The sequence below is a fragment of the Python bivittatus genome, unplaced genomic scaffold (assembly GCF_059951505.1).
Source record: "Python bivittatus isolate LINGU-HERP-01145 unplaced genomic scaffold, Pbiv_v1 ctg000320_np1212, whole genome shotgun sequence".
In the NCBI taxonomy this organism is placed as follows: domain Eukaryota; kingdom Metazoa; phylum Chordata; class Lepidosauria; order Squamata; family Pythonidae; genus Python; species Python bivittatus.
This window is the reverse complement of record NW_028277052.1, coordinates 5,492,395-5,513,645: the sequence shown is the minus strand read 5'-3', so window position 1 is coordinate 5,513,645 and position 21,251 is coordinate 5,492,395. Positions and strand designations below refer to the sequence as shown.

The following is a 21,251-nucleotide window of genomic DNA, read 5'->3' as shown; positions in this document are numbered from 1 at the left end:
ACAACTTTGCTTTAACAAAGAAGAAAAAAATCTGCCCCAAACTCCAGGTCTACTATGGGAACCTAGGAAAGGGGTCCCTGTGAACTTCCTTTAGGGCTTAAAAAAACTTGGTAGATCTCACTCTAGGAAAAGAAACAGAAACAGGCGGAAAACAATTGCTGGCAAGAAGCAAATCTGGAGAGCTTCAAGGGCATGTAGTCACCTTTGGGGAATTGGTGTCTGTCTGGATTCCATCCCAGTTTGCATGATCTGTTTATTTCTGAAAAGAGGCTGATAACACAGACCCAGACACACACAGACACACACACACATCTTATAAGCTTCCAAGTTGTATCATAAAAGGCCGCCCTTGAAATTTCCTAGAACAATTTTTGTTCATGTGAGTGAAGCAACGATGATGGAGATGGAGTTAATTTATTTGCGTACTGCATGTCATTCTTTCTAGGAGACATTGTGTGAAAGTAAAAGTAATTTCCAACTCCCCCCCCCCGCCTTCCCCTGCTCTTGCTTTATTGCCAGAGTACTATAAGATATAAAATACAGCTATCTGACGACATCGTAACCTTGAGATACGACTTTCTTCTCTTGCTAGGCAATTGGCAGGTATTAGAAGATGCCAATAAATTAAGACAGCTACAGATCGAGGAGTCAACAGCAGCCTCCCCACGTTTATTTTTCTTTGCAAATATCTGGGTGTATTGAAGGCAGGACCCAGTCGGATGGCATAAGTCTGTGGCTGTAATTAAGTTGATTATTTGCCCTGGTTCTGAATTGCTTTGATAAGTATACGTTTTGGAGGGCTGCTGTGAAACAGAAAAAACTTCTTGAGCGATAATGAGATGTAATGACTTTGCAGATAAAAGGTAAGGACTATTTTTTTCCAAATCTTTATCTTATGAGTTCTGAGTCCTAACAGGATGACTATGGATACAGTGTGCCCATTAATACATTCCTTGATCCTTGCCAGGCTTCTTGATTAAGGCTACCAAATCTGGGCTGCCTAACTCCATATGGTCGATAGATGGCAGTGGGGAGACACAGAAAACTCCAACTTTTTCCTGCCATCTAGCAGTCATCCAAATTCCTGCAGCTCAGATATAGTGTTCTATATCTCTACATGGGGCTACCCTTGAAGGGTATCCAGGAGCTACACCTGGTTCAAAATGCAGCCACGCAGATGATAGTAGGTGCCCCTAGGATGGCACATATAACACCTTTATTGCGTGAGCTACATTGGGTCCCAGTCTGCTTCTGGGTCCAGTTCAAAGTGTTGGTTATCACCTTTAAAGCCCTACATGGCATGGATCCAGGTTACCTGAGGGACCGTCTCACCCCCATCACATCAACCCATCCCACCCAATCTGGCAGAGAGGGCATGTTGCAGACCCCATCAGTGAGAGAAGGTCAGCTGGTGGGGCCCAGGAAGAGAGCCTTCTCTGCCATTGCCCCCGCCCTTTGGAACATTCTCCCCTCAGAGGTGCGGCAGGCCCCTACCCTCCCTACTTTCCAGAAATGATTAAAGACCTGGCTCTGTCAGCTTGTGTGGGGCGATATGGTCTCTACCTGTCCCTGGGGGTGGTTAGCCCCCTGACAATGCTCCCTGGAATTACTTACCAACTCTCCATCTTTCTTGGAATCTATTTGTTTTTATGTTGCATTTTAATGAACCTTACCTCTGCTGTAAACTGCCCAGAGTCGTTTCAACGAGATGGGCGGTGACAAATTTGATAAAAAATAAATAAATAAATAAATAAATAGTAGAACTACCCTTGTTGCCAACCAAGCTCCTTGGCCCACCTGACTTTTTTTTAACCAGATCTGGCCTGCAGAAGTTCTCCCCACACCACCTATGGGTCCAGAGGAATGATGGTGACATACTCTGGACCTCCAAAACTTTGGTTAAGTCTTATGCATATTTCAAATAGATGCAAATTTTGTCAAAACTAATCTTCCCCAAAAGAAATTTCCTGTGAAGGTGGTATCTCAGTTGTACCAGTTACATTCTGCTATGTAGCTGCTCATGGTATTATTATTAGACTAAATTAAGAAGTTATGACTGTTCTGTTGCCATGGTTATGATCGTCCCTCACCTCCTTGGCCCTGTGTTAACAACCAAGAAGTCAAACAACTTAGAACAGGGTAAATTTGGCTTTTGGCTTTGAGTATTCATTTATTTATTGTCTTCATATTCAACCAAAATGACTCCCGGTGGTTTACAACATAAAAACAGAGTAAGGACCTACAAGCCAATAAAGACATAAACTACTACAAAGCAGTAGTGTAATGGTGGCCAGTCAATCCTCTAAGGCCCTCCGGAACACCTCTATTGTCTTTATCAATTTCTGGAAGACCAACAATGAGGATGTCAATCTAATCTCAAGTGGGAGAGATTTTGAGAACATCAGGCTACTATTGAGAAACGTTGCTTGTCAGGCCTCCCACCTTGACCTCGCAACTCCTCCATGGAGGACCGTTACAAGTTTCTGGCAGGAGTTCTGCGCTGGGTAAGTTGGATCAGTCACCTCAATGCAGAGAACATAGTCTTGTAAACACCTTGGTGCCAAGCTACTTAAGTCAAAACCAGTGTTTTGAATTGCACTTGGAAACTTACAGGTGACTGATGCAGCAATTATAAGGTATTACATGACTCCAGTGACAACCTTTTGGAATCATATTTTAATGTACATAAATCGATTGATGGAGAAAAGCTTTAGTGTTAAAGATGTTGATATTATGTTAAATGATCTCCCAACATTTTGGAAATTGACTATTCTTGAGGAGCTAGGGTTAGGGTTAGGGTTAGGGTTAGGGTTAGGACCTGATGTGTCACTAAGATAATTATTTTGAGAAATTGGAAAAAGTAATATTCTTGATATTAATCATTGGATTCAAGAGACGTGTGACTTATCCATCTTTGGAAAGTCAATGTTATCTACGAATCAATAAATGATTCAGTATGTTTTTTGGTGGCACAGTTTTTATGATGTTTTGTAATGTTGATTGATCTGATTCATTCTGTGCCATCAAGTTGTTGTCAAATCTTAGTGACCACATAGATTTTCTCCATGATGATCTCTCCCTAACTTTGCAATGTTAGATAATCATTAATTACTTTTCCTGCTAAGATAGATATAAAAATCTATTTAACATTTGATTTATGTGTAGATACTATATATATACACACATACATTAATCAGACTATCAACTATATATTGATAGTTTCCCCTTTTCCTGTCCTTTTGTTCGTTTTTGTAGTTTTTCATGTATTTCTTTCCTTTGTTTTTATATTTTGTAATCCTTCTTTAAAACCTTTTAAAAACAATTTAAAAAAGGACTACAGTGACTTTGATTTGCTAATATACAGGCCACTGCATTTTGCACCAATTGTGGTTTTTCAGATGCAGCTCCATTTACAGTGCACTGCAGGAACCTAAACAGGTGGGGTGACAGCATGAGTTATTGCGGCAAAGGTCCCCCAACTCCAGGTAGGGTGGCAACTATGAAGTCACCAGAAGTTGAGCTTTACTTGACAAGACTTTTTGCATTTGTTGGTATATCAGCATTCTGATCTTGCCACCTTTGGGGGACGTGTGTGTGTGTGTGTGTGTCTTCAAGTCAGTTTTGACTCCTGGCAACTGGCTGGACAAGTCCCTGCAGTTTTATGCAGTTTTCTGGGCAAGATTTTGGAAGTGGCTTACCCTCGCCTCCTTCTTTATAGGTAGAGGGACTGGCCCAAGGTCCTCCAGTGGGCGCTGGGTCTAAGGCGTAACTAGAACTCACAGCCTCCCTGTTTTTAGCCTGTTGCCTTAACCACTACACCGAACTGGCTCTTTTTTTTGTGGGGGGAGCTATAGGACAAGAGAATGTAATTGTAAATTTGTACTTGAATTAATTAAGCAATTCTTAGAGAGATGCTTCTCTTACAGAGACATCTGCTTCTGCCTTTCACCACAACATCACCTCCAAAAATCCAAGGCATACAGGGGGCTTTAAAAATAGTGGGACTGCAGTATCTCAGGGATGACATTTCCTTGGACGTTCAGTTATGTCTCTGTGGGATGACCCATGTTTATATAGACAAATACCAATAATCATCAGGCTAAAGGCTTCGACAATGCAATTTTCGCATCTGTGCTCCAAGGTTCTTAGTTCATCAACCCAAGCTCAGTGGCAGGCAAACACATCCCGCAGAGGGAAAGAGTTATTTCTGAACTAATTTGGAGAATGGATAGGATGCAGAGACTAAAAGTCCCTGCAGGGCAGTTTACAAGGTCACAGGACATCAGGCTTTGCAGAGTAGTCAAAGTATTTGCTCCATCATGCATCAAGACATGCAGTCAGGGTTTGCCATCTCCAGGAGCAATTAAGAACAATTACCACTAGAACCTCGAGGTAAAAGCTGACATAATTGACAACAGTTAAAATGTGTCATTTGGCTTTTTGAAAGCAACCAACCAAACCCACCACCTCCAACCCTTCGTGCGTTATTAGTCAGAAAATAAATTAAGGGTTCATCGGGAATAAATCTGGCCAGCCTGCCAACGTTTAAATAAATAAATAAACCCGGTTGTTGCAGCCGCGTGGTGGCTAGTGGTTCATTCATCAAGCTGGGCTTGTGCAAAAATTGGAAAAGGGTGGCCCGTGGGCCAGATGGGGCTGTCAGCCTAACTTCAAAGCAACTCTACAAGGAAACAGTTCAGACCTGCTAAAAGATCCGCTGGCTTCTTCCTTGACAGCCTGAGAGAGAGAGAGAGAGAGGGATGTCAGAAAAAGAATGAGAAAAGGGATTTTGGAAAGGGATGAAATTGGTTATTGGGTTCCTGGTGTTCTCTGATCTTGGTTGTTCTCCTGCAGATGTTTTGTTACCAGGCCGAGTAACATCACCAGTAAAAGGGAGAGTGAAATACGTACTTCATTGAGAAAGAAACCACATTCCAACCAACTAAGACTGGCAAGCAAACTACTGTATGTAAACAACCACCAAACCTCACTCTCCTGTTCACTGATGATATTACCTAGTTGGGTAATGAAATGTCTGCAGGAAAACAACCAAGATCAGAGAATACCAAGAACCCAACTGTTCAACCCTAAGCTATCTATATTCTCTATTACTGAAACCGGTTGCCTGTTGCCCATGTTTAGCTCCGGTCCCACCAGAAATATGGGTTTTTCAAGTTCCTCCTCAGATATGAAGCTCAGACATGGGACCAGTCACAAGTTAGGTTCACATTTCTGCTAAGCAGAAGATTTGCTTAACTATAATTGGTTAAACAAGCCATAGTAGCCTGCTTCACATAACGCTGAGCTATGAAGTATGATTTACAAACCAATGTGTGGGGTCACATACTTTGCAAAACCATCATGTTCCTTGTTTGGTTTTGATGTAATGGGGTGTGTGAACCAGATAACTCAGTTAAGCCTACCTTAAAAAGTTGCTATGACATAATGTAGTTTTATTTTGGCTTAGTGTATTGTGTACAGCCAGCCATTGTGGTTTGCAAGCCATGTCTTATAGTTTGATGTTATACTGGAACCCAGGCAGTTGTGACTTATTCAACAAACCATGATTGAAACAACCTGTAGCTGATTGTGATGTGACAGCCAGCCATAGAAAGGGGGAAGCCTGCACATTGCCAATAGATAATGCAAATTTAATTTAGTTATCTTAAATACAGCCCCTTTTCCTGACAAGTTTAAACATGGGTCAGACTGGAGAATTGTGCAACTATTTAAAGCTGGCCACAAAGAGGCTTTTGAAAGTCTCCTTTATCTTTGTAGGTGGAGAAATTTCTCACAGGATGTCTCCTCCTGAACAATTATAATTACATTGCTATTGAAAAACAACAACCACCTCCACAACATTGGGAGGTGTTTCCTCTTGATATTTTCCCTTGGATTTAATGAAAGTGTGGAACTCAAGAGGGCTGGATATTAGTGAAGAGAGGGTGGTGCAATGAAAGACAGACATTCCCACACCCTATGGACACCACCTTCTATCCACAAGAAGGTCTCCAAAGTTCTTTCTCCTTCAAAGAATTTCTAAAGCAAATTCTCTTTCATCCAACAGAATGTGAACTGATAGAAAGAAATACAACCCATTTATCTGCCAGGCATTGCATCCATCTTTCCCCATCCTATCAGGAGCTTTTGTTTACAAATAAATATTTCCTATGGGTGCAGATTACATCATTTTGACAGGATGCCTGCTTCGGTGGCTGGATTTATGTTCTGTTTTTCAACTGGAAGAGAGATCTATTACTAGCAAAGTAGCCAGTCCTCAAAATGGTGTCAAGCCAAGCTCTACATGGAGGTTTGCAACAATCTTACGGCGACGATGATGGATGGCTTGGAGCTGGCAACTTCTGAAGTCAGCTATTCAGCTCCAGAGTGAAGAGCATTGTCATCAAATTAGTTCTCTACTAATGAGTTTCTCAAATTGGATGGAATAAACATTCCTTTGGCAACTTATAAATTCAGTTTGATTTATTTTGGTTGGATTTGGAGCTCCGGGTTTCTAATATACCCTACCTAAGGAATGGGTATAAACACATGCAGAGTTTGTATTCTAATGTGTGCACTTTTTCAGTTTTCACTTCTCAAGTCTATTTGCAAAGCACACCAGAATTTGTATTCTGCTGAAATCTATTCCATTCTGAACTTTGCAGTGTAGTTTATACATATAAAGTGATTTCTCTCCCTTTCCCATGTATTAGGTAGAAGTACAGGAGAATATGTAGAAAACAAGAAAACATATTTTACGATTTTATTATTTATTTATTCTTGGGCCAAAGTGTATATTAGGAAAAGGGCACTACAAAAATGAATAGTTTTGGAGAAATGTAGCCAAAATGTACACTTGGGTGGGGGGTGTTTTGAAATTTGCAAAAGTGAGAAAGAAAGGTCAATTAATCTTGTCCAGAGATGGGTAACTGTAATTGCACAAAACATTGTAAGAATGCTGATTATTTCTTTCCTGGGGGTGGAGGTGGGTGGTATATGATGGTTGATACCTACAGGTACATCTTGTGATTTTAAATTTTTATTACTCAGCAATGTATAGCTTGCAGATAAATGCGTAAAATGTTTCCACTTAATTAGATGGTACTGGAGACAGAATGATGTGATCTGAAAGCTCTCTCCATAATCAATTAATCCAGGAGGCCTCTTCACATTTTGTGAACTATGGCAAATCGCACACTTTACAATTTGTTCTGTACAATTTTCAGCCTGAGACTATAAAGCTCTATAATAGCAGAATATATCTTTGCAATCTTTGTTGGCTTCCATCCCTAACTCCCACCCTCATTCCTATTGGCTGCTTCAAATTATATCAAGCCCCAGATGGAACCTTTAGACCCATTTTGATTATATTTTGCCCATTGGCTAAAGGCATCATACTCTCCTTGTACATAACTCATCCATAAAATTTATGGCATAAAGCAGCTCCCCAGATCAACAATATTCTGGAAGGAAAGTATACAATCCTTGTCATCTTTCTCAGTGGCTAGATTTAGGTTCCAGGAGACAGGTGACTCTCTTGGTCATTGGGCCTAAAGGACATTTCTCAAGGGTTGTCTATTATACCGTCATTCATCAAGTGATATAATAGAGCTATAGTTAGTACTAGAGGTAAAGCTGTCTGGAGCCCAAGGCAAACCTCTCAGATAAGGTCTCCCAATGGGGAAAATGTTCAGAAACTAAGCTCCTCCAGGCTGCAACCTTTCAGAGAGGAGAGAGAAAGGGAGAAGAAGAGTCACATAGCTCCTTTCTTTCCACCACCACCACATCAGCACATCTGAGGCCTATAAGGCCCTTCCTCAGTCATCACAAACTCTTCCTTCCTTGACTGAGGAGATGAAGAAGAGTTTGGTGGCAGTGGTGCTACTGCTGACTGAGATGACAGGTGATTTGGGGGCAGCAGCAACAGAGTAGGAGGTGGCACAGCATTATGGTAGGTGCCCTTCCTTCCGTCTCCTCTGTTATAGCTCCTGTTGTGGCCTTATGCAGCCAGGAGTCAGGTTTTAAAGATATGGGGTAAGGGCTAGGCCACCCTGTGCTTGTTGATCAGAAGGCAGCCGTCTCCCCTACCTTGATTGTCTCTGATATATCTCTGGGCTACAAAGCTTTAAAGTGATGCTTTGCTTTGCTAATGCTTCCTGTGAAGCCTCCATATGAAGTGACCTCAGGAAGAAATGCCATATGACTTGCTTCTTAAAGGCAAAGCAACCTGGCCATTTTGCTCAAGTCTGAGGACTTGTTCAGCAGTTCCAAGAGCTCTTTTTAATCTTCCAGACAGCTGTTGGAAATGATGACAGAGCCTTCTGCACAAACACAATGGCATAAGCTTCTTTGGGTTTTTTTGGAATTAGTCGCTAAGGCTTTAGGAGATGAGAAGCACCTCATCAAGAAGAAATATGATGCCTGCTTGCTTCAGTCAGGTGCATTGCATTGCCTCCTTGAAACAAAGTGCTTTGTTGCCTCTCAACCTCCCTAATAAATAGTGCAAACAGCTTGTATAGCATGGAGGAATATAGATTTATAGATCCTAATGGGCAAGCGTGCCATTTTGTCTGATGGCTAAATCGTGCGTGCAAATTGTGCATCCAGTATGTGAAATGGGATGCACATTTTTTTTTTTAAAAAAGGCATACAAAAAATCAACACAAGGAGAGCTGAGCAAAAAATTGTTTTCTGAGGTCTTCTGGTCAAGGGCAGGAGTAGGACGTCTTGGGGTGGGGAGGTATTTGAGGACCATATTTGGACAAGGGCAAAGAAGTAGGCAGAACCAGGACTGAAACTGAACTTGATTTCATTTAATTGGCATTTTAAAATAATTACTCTTAAATGAATACATGTGATGCTCTCCTTATATGTAGTGTCACATGAGAAATTACAGTTTGGTGGCTGTTCTTGGAGGCCTTATGAGATTCAGCTAAGGACTTTGGGTGAGATACGCATTCCTGGCCTCATGATGTGCATTTCTGGTCAACGATGATCACCACCAGGATGAAGGTTGTGACCTGTGAAGGCTTTGTTCCATAAATAATGTGCTATCGTAACCTAGGTGAAAGAGAATTAGTCCCTCTGCAATCTGAAGCCAGTCTTAGCAGTAAATCCACAAACTGACATGCTCATATTTTGTTTGGCATGAGGTCAATTACCAATGCTCCTAGCAAACACTCCTCCACCTACTCCATATTGCACATCAGCTTGTAGATAACATTAGGGTTCTGCAAAGCTTTCGAACAGTGCTTCCTGAAGTACACTGATGTGAGTTTTTGGGGGGGAAAGCAGCTGCATCAGAAGGAATTTCCTGATGATAAAAGAAATTAGTGGAACAGGGTGCATAGAACAATGGTGGACTCACCTTCATTAGAGGCTTTCATACAGCTTACCAGTTGGGGATGATTTTGCGAGTTCTTGCACTTAGCAGGTGATTGGACTAAATGACATCTGAGGATCCTTCCCACTCATGCATCCTATGTTTGGATGAAACAGGAGCCCTGTAATGTTAAACAAGTCAAAGAGAGTTTCAGGTTCAGTACCACTGTAGTAGTACTGTACGTACCCCTGGGATGAATACAGGGCAGGTTTTTCGCATTGTGAAATTGTTCCATGCATCAGAGTCTCAGTTCTTTTTCCTAGCAATGGCTTTGCCCAAAGCACACTCAGCAGCCAGCATTTAATTATCTTTGATTTATGGTATCATATCTCCTGAAGCCCAGCGTGGTCTTCCTCTGAGCAAAGCAGGGGGTTTTGATTGGAGGAAGAATCTTTGTGCCACATCTGACATTGTAAAGACAAATGGAAGGGGGGGGGGAAGGGAGTAGGGAAGAACTTTGGGGTATTTATCATCTGAAAACAGAAATACTTTATTTTGTTTTGTTTGGGGCTATACGGTCTATCTCCAGTCAAGTTTTCCCTGGAGGTGGCAGGAGAAAAATCCTACAAAGCTGAGTGGAACCACAATTAGAGAAGGCCTCTGCCAAGTGTGTTGGCCACCTACTGAGGATGTGTTTTTCTCCAAGTTATCCCAGATATCAAAAACCTGAGCTCTTTGGAAGCTTACTGGGCTGTCAATTCTCCATGTAGCTCCAATTGCTTTGGAGAAAATAACCAGCTGCAGGCCCTCACTTTGGGCAAGAATTGAAGGTTGTGTGGTAGATTCTCACCGTGATCTGGATGACTTTTTTCTAACCTCACAGCAGTTATTTTTTCCCTGCTCCTAAAATTTTCAGAGGCTAAGCTTCACAAGGATGTTGAAAGGCTAAAGAAATGTATGCCTTGCTCTCATATTCTCTATATTATTGCATTGGGTAAGGCTGAAAATGGAACCCTGCCTAGACTTGCCATGGACCCTGGGAAGATGTGATAGATCCCACCAAAAATGCAATGCAACTGAGTCCTTTTTCTTTCCACTATAATCATGCAAAACAAAGTAAAACAAAAAACAGAAAATGAACATGTAATCTAGGTGAAATTATATATATATATATATATATATATATTAATTTTAGTCAGTAACTAGTTGTAGATTTCTTTTTTTCCCCCATTCAGATATTCTTATGATCATGATCAAATGAATATAAGGAGTCATAAGGTTGTTTAGTTCTGGCAGTGGGAGATGTTTGGTGGCACAATCAGTAGCAGCCAATCAGGGATGAAGCTATTTTCAACACCTTGAGTGGCAACTAATCAGGACTATGGCTTCCTGCATATAGAGGGAGCTAACACACTCATGTGAATGATGCACTCTCCCGTGATCATAAGTGCGACATGTGAAATGATGTCGTCGTATCTCAGTCTGTCAGTCTTAGCAATGCAGCTTTCAAATAATATTGTGTCTGCAAATTCCCAGGCCTTCAGAGAAGCAGGGGTGCAAAGCTGCTAATGCTTCTGATCAGGATAATTTTGACTCACGGTGCATAAGAAGAGGGGATGGTAACAAACAATATGGTATCCACCTAGTTGTCTGTGTGGAGTGCCTGCAGACGTGACATATGGTTTTCTTGAACAACAGTAGCAGCTTTTCTTTTTCTGCTGCCGCCTCTTGGACAAGTCTTCTTCCTCTTCTAAGGAGAAAAGTAGAAGGTAGATAAGAAGCCTGGTTAGCCTATGACTGATATATGGGCAGCACATATCCTTCTGTCTCAAGAGAGATGGAGTGTCAGATGATTGGAACAGTACTTTGAAACTAATGATTTGATTTCAAGCCTTGTAAGAACTGTCTGGAAACTCTGATCTTTGACTGGATATTGTTGATTTTAGAGTTCAAGTGGACTGGGTCTTGATTATATGGCTGTCTGGTGTAGCTACTCTGACTTTCGATCTTGGACAATTTGAATATACTTTTTGCTCGTTGTGTGAACTCTGGAACAGGATATTTACCAAGAATAATCTTTGAAATGAGGTCACAGCATGATGTATCCATGGGTGTTCTGTCCAAGAAAGAAGTTGGGTTACTGAAAATAGGAGTGTGAGTCAGAGAAAGACGGAAAATCCCAACCATCTGACCTTGTCCTCAACATTTACTCAAAACCAGAAGTCCACATACCTTTCAGTAAGAATAAATACTTTATTCAAAACAGGGAGAGGACTATTTAAAACTCTTCCTTAGTTTAAATGCATGCTACCTTTAATAATGTATATACTAAAACTGTTGTGGCCCTTACTGCAAACTGGAAAATAAATATTTATTTGATTTAGGGGCAAGTTTCCAATTAGAATTTAATTATTTTCAAATTATGCATTACTGAGTAATCACAAGTTTCATTATAATAAGTTACGTAACAGTGAACAAACAAACCCCAAGGATTAGGCTGTTAATTAGCTGTTTAATGTTAATATGGGGCTTTGACACTTTTTGCATCCATAAAACTACTATTCCACTTAGGTGCAAAGTGCTGTAAGCAACTGCCAATTTATTAGAAATGATGGAGGCTAATCATGCTTATGAAATATAAGACGAAGAGGGGGAAAAAATGTTCCATAATTTCCTGGAGGTAGGAATGCATATGTAAATTAAATGCTACTTTTAAGTTTCTCTGCTAGAGGCTTCTCTGGTGGATGGCTCCCATAGCAGGAGCGATTAGCCTGGCCTTAAAATTTCTGGCCACCTGGAGAAGGTGACACTTAATGTTTCTTGGGATGGTGATGGTTGTTGTGGAGGAGGCTTGGTTGTTTGAATGAGTGAGACTGGATTTTCTGAGTAATTTCCTCCCAGGCTTTAATACCATTTTGGGAGTTGTTTTCAAATTATGTTAAGACTGCTAATATCATCCCACCAGGGGGCAACATCTGAGTGACTTTGTGCGGGCTCAGAAGCTAAACAGGGTTGGGCTTGATTAGAAGGGTGCCTATCAGGGATTATTGATAAGAATAAGAATAAGGGTGACTATCAGGGATCATTGATTAGAAGGGTGACTATCAGGGAATGGACCTTGCTGTAGGCTAGACTGAAAAGTTGTAAAAGCAGTCTAGAAGAATGGCTTTCACTTCTGATTCATTGCCAAGAAGACTCCATGGCTGGGTTCATGGTATCACTAGGGTTCTACTTAAGACTCTATTTAAGGCTACTTTAAGGCTTTCTCACAGTTTTCATTCATTTCCTACTTCAAAATGAGGGGAGATCATGTGGTTGTTTTAGAGCCACCTTTCTCAAAAGAAAGGGGACTGGGGTCACTAATGTCTTCTCTACCATGGTTCCTTTGCCCCAGTGATGTGTAGAGCTTCCATCCTGATGGTGTCCTATAAGGCATTGAGAACCTAGTGTCTGAGCCCCAGTAAGATGTTGTTTTATAGGATTTGCTCTTTCTGGATGCATAAAATCTGTTTCTCTTTTATTGTTATGCCTTTTTTATTATGTAAAGCGCCCAAAGTCATCTGGAGTCAGATGTTCTTTAAATCAATCCACATACATACATACTCTGCAACATCTGTATTCCCGCCTCTAAAATAGAAAATGAACAAGATTGCAGGTCAGAGGGAGCCCCCTTTTTAGTTCATTGTACACGAAGCAGGAGCACCCAGAATGTTCTGTTCTAAAGCCCTGGGTCAACTATTATTTCCCACACTTAACCTATCTTACAGGATTGTTGTTATGAGGACCAACATTTTTAAAGGGAAATCATTTTGCAGAAATGGAAAAGGAGCTCCATTGCTTTGGTTGATAAATGACCAGTTGATCTCTAGGGGAGCAATCTGTGTCTACTGTTCTCCGTATCAACTAGCTGGTATGAAAAACGGATGCTTGAATGCCTTCTTGGGGAAGATCCAGTAGTGTCATGCTACTCTGGCCATCTCTGCTGATGCTCCTCACCCCTTTTTGTAATATTCTCACATGCTGGCCTTTCATGGTCTGGTAAGCAGGATAGCAGCACCCAAGCAAGCATGTGTAGCTGCATCTCCCTCTTGTGCTTCACCCTCTATTAAAGGATTTCTAATAATAGTGGGAGGCACTATTTAGTACACCGTCCATTTCTCCCCTTCTTTCTTTTTTTAGCTGAACTGGCAGATGTGCACATTGAAGTTTGAAGGTGTTTGGTGCACTTCCATCTAAGCAAGACCAATGCAAAAGTGTGGCCTGGAAAGGCAGAGCAACGTAAAGCAGGAACGTTGAGTGTAGGGAGCAATTTATGGTACCTGGAGAACACATGCCAAAGATTACTGCTGAACATCCAGAAGGTAACACGGTGACAGCAGAAAGCATGGGACAGTATGTTGCCATTAGATGAGGATGATGGAACTTCAGTTTTTTTCTCTACCACATGCCACCTAGGATGCCCATGTATATGGTTCCTGTTGTGGGTGGTGTGAGGGTGTCAGGTCTTCAAGGTAGACCAGACCAGGAAACCAAAGCCATACAGCCCAATTCCAGTTTTGTTATAAGGTCATGGTAACAGGATCTTGCAAGTCTGAATGCATTTCCCTCCCTCCCCTTATCTTCGTGAGAACTAGGGAGGGTCTTGTCCGAGACGTTTTCTCAGGTTACGGTTCTGTCCCAGACTCAGATTCCTTTTATCTGACCATTGTGTTGGTTGCCGCTCTTCCTCCTGTTCCTCAAAGTTATTCCTTCTACCAATTACATCAGGTGAGAGATCTCAGCTTTGGGGAAGCACTTATAATTATGCCAAGTCTTATAAAAAGGTCAGTTTTTTATCATTTTATCATTTTTAATCATTAATAATTTACAGTATATTTTGTATATTTCTATAAATTTATAATTTTTTATAATTGTGCTCCAGAACAACAACTGCTAGCAGTCCCAACCACTGTGGTTAGGGGTGAGGAATTCTAGGAGATGTAGTTAAGAGGCAGGAGTTCTAGCCTTCAGTTTGACTTGGATTTTCACTACCATTTCAATCAAATCTAATGTTCTCAGGCAGCCAATATAGATTTAGGATTTGAGAAAAGCAGCAGATTTGTTGACTCAAACTCATACTTCTGAATTAGATCTGATAAGATTCAGACTGATTCAGACCATTAAAATGCAGGCATGGACAGAAAACCTTCTAGATCAGTTCAAATGTGTTTAATCTGGCCAATTGAATAAATCCATTGATTCATCTTTTGAATCAATTCAATGTTCTAAATCACTATTCACATTGTACGCACATCTATAGCTATATTATTTTCAGTGGGGACTGCTTGGGAAAAAAGAGACAGACAGACAGAATGGATTTTTCTTTCCTTCTAGTCCATTCATAAAAGGTTTCCTGGTTGATAATGAAGAGGTTATATTCCCTTTATTTCCCAGGTCCAGTGTGATGTTACCAAATGTAGAATGGCGGGGGAGCAGCTGCAGGGGAGACATTTGCTTGTGATGACCATATGTTTCTTTCTTTCTTTCTTTCTTTCTTTCTTTCTTTCTTTCTTTCTTTCTTTCTTTCTTTCTTTCTTTCTTTCTTTCTTTCTTTCTTTCTTGTCCAGGATAACTGTGTGTCTCTTTTCCATCTGTTTCCAGCAGATGGGCAACCAGAATAATGCTTGCTTCAACACAGCAAGTGAAGGACTGCTTCCCCCTGCTTCATCCTTCATTGTGAGGGAGAATTTCCTTCCTTGTTCAGCTTTAAGCACAGCCAAGAAGAGTTCCAGGGAACAGAATTGTGCAAGTGCTAGAGCAATGACCATTTTTATGGCTTTGTCTGAACCGAGTCACATGTGCATTATTTAGCAAAGCCCCATGGTTAAGTAAACCAGAGTTTAGTATGAAATGTGGACCCAGTCTGTTACTGGTGGGTTCATATAAATGTAGATGGCTTGTTTTTATCTTAGCTGGATGTGTGAACTTAGTCCTTGTGATTTGGAAAACATGATTTATAACTTTAGCTGCTTGACAGCTCAGTGTCAAGAGCAGAGTTTCTCAACCTTGGCAACTTTAAGACGTGTGGACTTCAGCTCCCAGAACTCACCAGCCATAATTCTGGGAGTTGATGTTCACACGCCTTAAAGTTGCCAAGATTGAGAAACACTGGTCTAGAGAGTAGCAAAACAGCTGTTTAATGGTTTAAACCCCTCCCCCTTTAAGGTATGATATCACAGCAGCATAAGGCTTTATGGGAGAGGAAGATGTGAAATTTTAAAACATAAGTCCTCCTCCCATCTGTTTAAATGCTGCTGTTAAACAATTCCCAGACATTTCTGCAAGTTTTTTTTTCCTTCCTCGTTTTCTTACTTTTTAAATTAGGAACATTGTGCCTATAGGACAAAGAATTACACAGGTAGAAGTTTTAAAGGAACTTTTCAGAACTGAAAGCAAGAAGATTGCAAAGGGGATGGGTTAATGCAGATATAAAAACAAGAAACGCTAATGGAGTCTTCAGAAAATTGTTGTAGAAGAATCCCAATGTCCCCAAGAGGGTATAATATATGTGGGATTCTTTAAATATGTTTTTTTTTCCTCTCTCTCTCTCCTTGCTAGTGTCTTCCTTACTTGCTTTCCAACTGGTTTAGTTGATCAAGAATTAACTGGGACAATGAAGTCACTCATTGATTTCAAAGGGAGCCGACAAATCGAAATACATTTCAGCAGGCAGTGCAAGACACTGAAGCAGCCTTGAGGTACTTTATTTTACTTTATCTCTTGTACTTGGATGTTTGATCAACCAGACATGCCTCTATTGGAAAAGGCTATAGTAATGAGCTTAGTGCCATCAGTCTACCATGTGCCACACCCCACAGTGACTAATGGAGAAGCGCATGAACCCAACACATTCTCTTCCTTTCAGATGCTGGGCAGCTTGCCACAACAGCTAGCAGTACATTCAGATTCCCCTGTGTTCCTCATCTCTTCAACCCAATATTTTTCTGCTTTTATCCCACAGGACCAATGACCTGCCTGAGTCCAACCTGAGTTGTGGCAGCCTTTGACGACTTTTATGCAAATGTATCCAGATCTCACTCAAGGCGTTTTTCCTGTTGCTCTGAGAAATAGCCACATGTCTCCTGTGCTCTTGGGCTGGTTCTTATGTCAGTCCAAAAAGTTGTACTGACACAAACCCCACCTTTTTTTTTACAGGAAGATGTTAGAGACCCTTGATTGGCTTGTATTTGTGTCAATCACAAATCAACCCCTCCTATTTTGTCAGAGCTGATTTAGAGGGTAGAAGAAGTTCCAGTCCTACCTTTAAGCTCAGTTGCTGTGAAAAGGTCAGTGAAGTAGGAACCAGTCAATATCCTATCTGAAGTCTAGATTCAAAGGTGACAAACTTTTATTCAAAGTCAACAAACTTCAGTTTAAACCAATTCAGTACATCCTTTCAACATAGGCAGTAATGGGAAAACATGACACAAGAAAACATGAAGGAAACCAGCAGGGAAGGCTGCAAATGGTGATCATGTGATCGTGAGGTGCTTGGCAACCAGTCATAAGTGCAAATGGGGTGCCAAGTACCCAGATCACAATCATGTGACCTCTGGGATGCTGCGATGGCTAGAACTCTGAGGACCAGTTGTAACCACCATTCGTTCAGCACATGGTCGCAGGTTATATCGTAATGTATTACGATATAAAAAATAGATGATTGGTCATGTATACGGACGTAAAGCAAGTAGATGATCTCAATACTCCAAAGAAGCTTCATGTGATTCAGGGCAACAAAGAGACAGGTAAATAGCAGAAACAAAATGGGAATTTTCTTAGTTTTATATTATTTTGAGGGAGTGGGAGAATGAAAGGGTAAAATTAAAGAGGTGAAGAACTGCAGACAGATTGGACATAGATATTAATAGGGGCTATACTAAAGGTCATACACACAGATGGAGTATTAACAAAGGATAAGGACAAAAATACGCATTTGGAAAAAGGTAGAAAAAGAAGACTGGATAAAAAAAAAAAAAAAAGCAGAATTCTGTAGTTAACCAAAAGGAAGACAAACCTGAACTTTAAAATTAACACTCTGACCCTCACAAATACAGGTACTCCTGCAATTGGGACTGGAATTGCCGTCACTAAGCGATGTAGTAAAGTGTGATGTCATGTGACCACATCACTTAGTGATGGTAGTTCCGGCAGTCCTGGCTGCCATCATTAAGCAAGGACCATACGGGTCATTAAGCGAGGACCTCACATGACTGCGATTTCTGACTTCTTGCTGTTGACTTTGCTTGTGGGAAGCTGGCAGGGAATGTTGGAAATCGTGAACATGTGACCATGGGGATGCTGCAACAGCCAGAACTCTGAGGATTGGTCATAACTATCACTTGTTCAGCCCCATTTTAACCTTGAATGGTCATTGAATGAATGGACATAACCCGAGGACTACCTGTATCGACTGAAGCTATGAATGCAGTCAGAACTAGTACTGTACAATGTCTAGTTTTCTGCACCATGCCAACACTATCATCTTATTGGTTAAATCTGCGTCTTTCTTTCTGTACCCCTCCAAATGAATCTGCCTAAACAAATGCTGGTAGGAAACTGAGATACAAACAGCAGATGAGCATTTCCCTGACGACTGATAGGAACGATACACTCAGGGTTGATGATGAACTGGCCATGATAAACTCAGTGATCCATCATCTCACTCAACCCTTCCTTCAGCTTTGTCCACATCTGGAAAGACAGTGGCAGCAATTTTTGAAACTTTCTTTGAAATTCAAACAGATTTTCTAATCTCTGAAATTGCCTCTGTATCTCTGGGAAGCAATGCAAAGGCATTTTATTTCATTCAGTCTCAAACTGATTTGAAGGTTCAATTTAAGGGCTAATTTGATACAGTCACTTTCAAACTGAATAATCCCTTTGAAGCTCCTAAGCATGTCACATTCCTTGAAGTCAAAAGCCAAAGAAATGCTCACCCAGTTGGGCATAATTTATGGAAATGATGGATGCCCAGTTCTGATCTGGCCCTACTTCGTATACAATGAGATGGAAGAATGAGTCCTTGAAATAAGAGTTAAATCAAAATATTAGACTTCAAACCATCTTCATTATTATCTGCAGCACCGTTACCCCTGGACCTTTTGAAAAGTTTCCTGGGTTACATTAGCATACTAGCACAGTTAACGATAAGTGTTCAATTATAAGGTGACCAATAAATTCCATTTGCTAAATGCCAGCCTTTTTTTCTTTCTTTTACATCTTTTGTGCTGTGGGGTATGCTAATGTTTAGTAGGTAGAACATTGAACACCATTCGTGTTCCTATAAAGGGAGACAGTTGCATTTGCTGTATTATCTACGTGCCTATGAAAAGCACTGGAGCTCTGCTATAAAAAGAGTTGGTAACCTTCTGATAAATAGAAATCTGCACATATGAGTGAGTAACTGGGGGGCAGGAGACGGGGAAGGGTCGACGTGAGTTCCTGAGCAATGCCATCATATAAAGAATGAATGGTATTTCGCAAAATGGTTCCAAATAGTGCTTCAATTGCAAAGCAAATGGATAAGATCATAACAATGCCTCTTTCTCCTCCATCTCTGCAGCTTTGGACGAGGTTTTTTTCTCTGTTAACATTTGCTATAGATCTACCACTGATCCCCAAAAGCAAACGGTTTCAGCTCTGAGACTTACCAAAGGGTAAAAGGGGTGAAAATTTAGCCTGCAGGGATCATGTTTCCTCCCCAGTCCCCCTTCTCCTCCTCTGCTTCTTTCCAAACAATTCATGTTTTATTCCCTTTCAGTTTTCTTTGCAGCCAAGCTGTTTCAATCCCCTGCATTGCTGTGGCTTGACTGTGTTTGGAACCTGTATTACAGAACTGAGAAATCCCTCTGGCTTTAGGAACGATTGTGGACATTAAGAAGAAAAGGATCCCACCATTTGGAAATGCAATAACATAAGAATCTGAACTCAAGATGAATTATTGGGCCATTTTCCTTTCAGCATTCTAATATAAAATGCTTGTATGCAAAAACAATTATGTAGAACGGAGGTGGGATGTGTCCAGTCCCTTTATTCAGTGTGGGTTCCTCCAAGACAGTTTTCATCATGCAGAGTGTGAAGAGACTGGCACTCGGCGTAAAAAAAAAGTCCATTGCCATCTGCCAATGTCAAGGCATTACTGATGGATGCCAGTTAGAGGGGGTGGTTCCAAATCAGTGACTACTGCATGCTAAAATTTCAATTAAAATACTGCACTCAGGTGATCCAGATTCTGCTAAAAATAAAAAGGAGAGAGAATCAGTTCTGTAGCTTGCATGAATTATGCAAATTTCTTTCTTTCTTTCTTTCTTTCTTTCTTTCTTTCTTTCTTTCTTTCTTTCTTTCTTTCTTAATGTTGCAACAGGCAAAAGTGTCAAGAAAGCAAAGGAAAAGAACAAGGGGGGTATTTTTGTCTGTCTCTATAAACTGGGACATACTGGGAAGAGCTCCAATTTCCTAGCTGACATAAGATGAAATATGTGCTTCTTAGTAGGAAGGAAGAACACAGCTGTAGGCTAAACAAGGAAGTACAGGAGCTTTAGTCGATATATATTGCCTTTCAGTTCCCACTAAAACATGGATCGTTTTAACTATGTCTTGTTGACCAAACCATTATGGCTTGTTTCATGCATCATTCTAAATCCTAGGCCCTGTTCATAAACCACAATGGTTCAGTTCACATATCTCACTTAGCCAAGCAAAACAAAGTGATTGTGGCTTAGTTGGATGCTTGAAGCCTTCAACTGCTAGGAATGAAGTTGGTCTTCGGATGATGCACTGAGGAATGTTGACTATGGATTCATCGACTTGTACAGCAATCTACCCAGCTCTGTCAAAAGGAGAAAACTGCATAGACTCCAAACTAACCCCAGAAGCCAAGGAAGACTTTCCCTTCTAGAAGTCAGAGCAAATCAAAGAGATATTCTTCAACTTTATGTAAAACTTTGAGGAACTTGTTTGTTCTAAGTTAAGAGTTGGTAATGGGTAGTCTTCACTCTGTTGTCAAACTACAACTCCCAGCATCCCTCACACTTGGCCACGCTGCCTGGGCATTGTAGTTCAAGTTCAGAACATCTGGATGAACACATGTTCCACAGCCTAGTTTACTCAAATGGAGTAAAGGTTGGAGGTTGGTTGTAGATTGGAGCAAAGCTGGAGCAAAGTTGTAGATTGCCTTCCTGTATGATAAATAAAATTACTATTCCTATTGCTGCCTCCCCACTCTGTCATTGGTATTACATGATTTTATTTTCAGGGCAACAGCAGGTCCTATTTCACAGAGAGTAGCCATCTTTTTGAAGGCGTCTTTATTTGAAGTACTGTCAAATCCAAGTCCTGTATCAAAATCAGATCTCATTAACCATAATTAATGGTGGTTTCCACTCAGCAAAGGAATGAGGTAGCTACTCAGATTCCCTGATTTGAGTTTTCTTCTTCAGGGTGATAGCAGGAGTTGCTCTATATAGTGGGAGAGCCACTGTGGTGTAGTGGATAAAGCAACAGGCTAGAAAGTGGGAGTCCGTGAGTTCTAGTCCTGCCTTAGGCACGAAGCCAGCTGGGTGGCCTTGGGCCAGTCATTCTCTCTCAACCCTAGGAAGGAGAAGGCAATGGCAAACCACTTATGAAAAACCTTGCCAAGAAAACTGCAGGGACTTGTCTAGGCAGTCAGTCACCAGGAGTCATGACTGACTCAAAGGCACACACACACACACACACACACACACACACACACAAAGTGTATTAGTAGTGTGGCACATGATATGTACATTTTCATGGCTCTGCTCATTCATGAAGGTTGGCAGACAGGAATCTTTCCAGTGGTATCTCAAAACAGTGGAGAATATGGGTGGACAAGGAGAGAGGAAGGCAAGGGGAGAACAGATGTTTACAA

General features: G+C 41.0%; 1 long non-coding RNA gene across 2 annotated transcripts; it reads left to right on the top strand.

Annotated features, from left to right (window-relative positions):
- The first annotated feature begins 519 nt into the window (after window positions 1–519).
- Window positions 520–20,528, top strand: LOC148216195 (uncharacterized). Of its 2 annotated transcripts, XR_015795837.1 has the most exons (4): window positions 520–863; window positions 13,502–16,059; window positions 16,323–16,647; window positions 19,122–20,528. It is a non-coding gene; the product is annotated as an uncharacterized LOC148216195 (long non-coding RNA). The 2 variants fall into 2 exon arrangements; XR_015795836.1 differs by having other exon boundaries at window positions 16,323–20,528.
- The last annotated feature ends 723 nt before the right edge of the window (window positions 20,529–21,251 follow it).